Source organism: Oncorhynchus keta, chromosome 34 (genome assembly GCF_023373465.1).
Source record: "Oncorhynchus keta strain PuntledgeMale-10-30-2019 chromosome 34, Oket_V2, whole genome shotgun sequence".
NCBI classification, from domain to species: domain Eukaryota; kingdom Metazoa; phylum Chordata; class Actinopteri; order Salmoniformes; family Salmonidae; genus Oncorhynchus; species Oncorhynchus keta.
In genome coordinates, this window is record NC_068454.1 from 6,712,145 (window position 1) to 6,717,067 (window position 4,923).

Consider the following 4,923-nt stretch of genomic DNA (forward strand, 5'->3'; position numbering starts at 1 on the left):
ACCACTATTCGATGACGTCATGTTCACCACTATCCAATGACATCATGTTCACCACTATCCGATGGCGTCGTGTTCACCACTATTCGATGACGTCATGTTCACCACTATTCGATGACATCATGTTCACCACTATCCGATGTCGTCATGTTTCACCACTATTCGATGACATCATGTTCACCACTATCCGATGACATCATGTTCATCACCATCCGATGACATCATGTTCACCACTATCCGATGACATCATGTTCACCACTATCCGATGACATCATGTTCACCACTATCCGGTGCGTCATATTTCACCATTATCCGATGACGTCATGTTCACCACTATCCGATGACATCATGTTCACCACTATCCGATGTCGTCATGTTCACCACTATTCGATGACATCATGTTCACCACTATCCGGTGGCGTCATGTTCACCATTATCCGATGACGTCATGTTCACCACTATTCGATGACATCATGTTCACCACTATCCGATGTCGTCATGTTCACCACTATTCGATGACATCATGTTCACCACTATCCGGTGACGTCATGTTCACCATTATCCGATGGCGTCATGTTCACCACTATTCGATGACATCATGTTCACCACTATTCGATGGCGTCATGTTCACCACTATCCGATGACATCATGTTCACCACTATCCGATGTCGTCATGTTTCACCACTATCCGATGACATCATGTTCACCACTATCCGATGTCGTCATGTTCACCACTATTCGATGACATCATGTTCACCACTATCCGGTGGCGTCATGTTCACCACTATTCGATGACATCATGTTCACCACTATCCGATGACGTCATGTTCACCATTATTCGATAGCGTCATAGCGGCGTTATAAGATTGCAACTGTAAAAAAGTCAAACGCTTGAGCTGATGAACACCCCAAAATGTGATGCGGACAAGCGGACAATAAACTGCTGAAAAATAAAGAAAGCAACCATGATGCCTTGGTTATTAAGTTTATCAATTGGTTATGAAGCGTGAACACGACCTTGTAAAGTTTCAGTGAGCTGATCTGATGAACTGACATGAAGAGTCATTCAGTGAGCTGATCTAATGAACTGACATGAAGAGTCATTCAGTGAGCTGATCTGATGAACTGACATGAAGAGTCATTCAGTGAGCTGATCTAATGAACTGACATGAAGAGTCATTCAGTGAGCTGATCTAATGAACTGACATGAAGAGTCATTCAGTGAGCTGATCTAATGAACTGACATGAAGAGTCATTCAGTGAGCTGATCTGATGAACTGACATGAAGAGTCATTCAGTGAGCTGATCTGATGAACTGACATGAAGAGTCATTCAGTGAGCTGATCTAATGAACTGACATGAAGAGTCATTCCAGTGAGCTGATCTAATGAACTGACATGAAGAGTCATTCAGTGAGCTGATCTGATGAACTGACATGAAGAGTCATTCAGTGAGCTGATCTAATGAACTGACATGAAGAGTCATTCAGTGAGCTGATCTAATGAACTGACATGAAGAGTCATTCAGTGAGCTGATCTGATGAACTGACATGAAGAGTCATTCAGTGAGCTGATCTGATGAACTGACATGAAGAGTCATTCAGTGAGCTGATCTGATGAACTGACATGAAGAGTCATTCAGTGAGCTGATCTGATGAACTGACATGAAGAGTCATTCAGTGAGCTGATCTGATGAACTGACATGAAGAGTCATTCAGTGAGCTGATCTGATGAACTGACATGAAGAGTCATTCAGTGAGCTGATCTGATGAACTGACATGAAGAGTCATTCAGTGTTTAAAATTAAATGTCGTTGGAATGTTCATCCGAACAGTCGCTAAAACATAGTTTTAGCACATTGGGCAAATGTTCTCATAGCACAACAACTCTCCATTTGTGGTGATGATTATAGAATAGTTGTACAAAACCATTTGCCCGATGTTGCAAATACATTGTACTGTAAGATGTTTAATCTGTTCTTTGAAAGTTCCCAGAATGTTTCTTTAGTTGGGTTAACTTTGTGGGGTCAAGAAAGGAGATATATATTCACAAAACACAAAATCTGTCCAGGTGTGTAGACATTCAGATAATATTTGTATTAGGGTGAACAGAACGTTCCTTTGATTCCTTACTCCCCTCCTCCACCACTACCACATATCTACAACACACTGTGTGCCCTCAGGCCCCTACTCCACCACTACCACATATCTACAACACACTGTGTGTCCTCAGGCCCCTACTCCAACACTACCACATATCTACAACACACTGTGTGTCCTCAGGCCCCTCCTCCACCAGTACCACATATCTACAACACACTGTGTGCCCTCAGGCCACTACTCCACCACTACCACATATCTACAACACACTGTGTGTCCTCAGGCCCCTCCTCCACCAGTACCACATATCTACAACACACTGTGTGCCCTCAGGCCCCTCCTCCACCAGTACAACATATCTACAACACACTGTGTGCTCTCAGGCCACTACTCCACCACTACCACATATCTACAACACACTGTGTGTCCTCAGGCCCCTCCTCCACCAGTACCACATATCTACAACACACTGTGTGTCCTCAGGCCCCTCCTCCACCAGTACCACATATCTACAACACACTGTGTGCCCTCAGGCCCCTCCTCCACCAGTACCACATATCTACAACACACTGTGTGCTCTCAGGCCACTACTCCACCACTACCACATATCTACAACACACTGTGTGTCCTCAGGCCCCTCCTCCACCAGTACCACATATCTACAACACACTGTGTGCTCTCAGGCCACTACTCCACCACTACCACATATCTACAACACACTGTGTGTCCTCAGGCCCCTCCTCCACCAGTACCACATATCTACAACACACTGTGTGCCCTCAGGCCACTACTCCACCACTACCACATATCTACAACACACTGTGTGTCCTCAGGCCCCTCCTCCACCAGTACCACATATCTACAACACACTGTGTGCCCTCAGGCCCCTACTCCACCACTACCACATATCTACAACACACTGTGTGTCCTCAGGCCCCTCCTCCACCACTACCACATATCTACAACACACTGTGTGCCCTCAGGCCCCTACTCCACCACTACCACATATCTACAACACACTGTGTGCCCTCAGGCCCCTCCTCCACCAGTACCACATATCTACAACACACTGTGTGCCCTCAGGCCCCTCCTCCACCAGTACCACATATCTACAACACACTGTGTGTCCTCAGGCCCCTACTCCACCAGTACCACATATCTACAACACACTGTGTGCCCTCAGGCCCCTCCTCCACCAGTACCACATATCTACAACACACTGTGTGCCCTCAGGCCCCTACTCCACCAGTACCACATATCTACAACACACTGTGTGCCCTCAGGCCCCTCCTCCACCAGTACCACATATCTACAACACACTGTGTGCCCTCAGGCCCCTCCTCCACCAGTACCACATATCTACAACACACTGTGTGTCCTCAGGCCCCTACTCCACCAGTACCACATATCTACAACACACTGTGTGCCCTCAGGCCCCTCCTCCACCAGTACCACATATCTACAACACACTGTGTGCCCTCAGGCCCCTCCTCCACCAGTACCACATATCTACAACACACTGTGTGTCCTCAGGCCCCTACTCCAACACTACCACATATCTACAACACACTGTGTGCCCTCAGGCCCCTCCTCCACCAGTACCACATATCTACAACACACTGTGTGTCCTCAGGCCCCTACTCCAACACTACCACATATCTACAACACACTGTGTGCTCTCAGGGCCCTCCTCCACCACTACCACATATCTACAACACACTGTGTGCCCTCTGGCCCCTCCTCCAACACCACCACATATCTACAACACACTGTGTGCCCTCAGGCCCCTACTCCACCACTACCACATATCTACAAAACACTGTGTGTCCTCAGGCCCCTCCTCCACCACTACCACATATCTACAACACACTGTGTGCCCTCAGGCCTCTCCTCCTGAACCCATCTCCCAGTGTCTGGTGGAAAGCAGACTGAACTAGGTTATTGTCCTGCTGAAAGGTGAACCCATCTCCCAGTGTCTGGTGGAAAGCAGACTGAACCAGGTTATTGTCCTGCTGAAAGGTGAACCCATCTCCCAGTGGCTGGTGGAAAGCAGACTGAACCAGGTTATTGTCCTGCTGAAAGGTGAACCCATCTCCCAGTGTCTGGTGGAAAGCAGACTGAACCAGGTTATTGTCCTGCTGAAAGGTGAACCCATCTCCCAGTGTCTGGTGGAAAGCAGACTGAACCAGGTTATTGTCCTGCTGAAAGGTGAACCCATCTCCCAGTGTCTGGTGGAAAGCAGACTGAACCAGGTTATTGTCCTGCTGAAAGGTGAACCCATCTCCCAGTGTCTGGTGGAAAGCAGACTGAACCAGGTTATTGTCCTGCTGAAAGGTGAACCCATCTCCCAGTGTCTGGTGGAAAGCAGACTGAACTAGGTTATTGTCCTGCTGAAAGGTGAACCCATCTCCCAGTGTCTGGTGGAAAGCAGACTGAACCAGGTTATTGTCCTGCTGAAAGGTGAACCCATCTCCCAGTGTCTGGTGGAAAGCAGACTGAACCAGGTTATTGTCCTGCTGAAAGGTGAATTCATCTCCCAGTGTCTGGTGGAAAGCAGACTGAACCAGGTTATTGTCCTGCTGAAAGGTGAACCCATCTACCAGTGTCTGGTGGAAAGCAGACTGAACTAGGTTTTCCACTAGGATTTTGCCTGTGTTTATCTCCATTACATGTCTTTTTATCCTTAAACACTCCTAGTCCTTGCCGGTGACAAGCATACCCATAACATGATGCACCTCCACTATGCTTGAAAATATAAAGAGTGGTACTCAGTATTGTGATGTATTGGATTTGTCCCAAACATAACACTTTCTACTTAGGACAAAAAT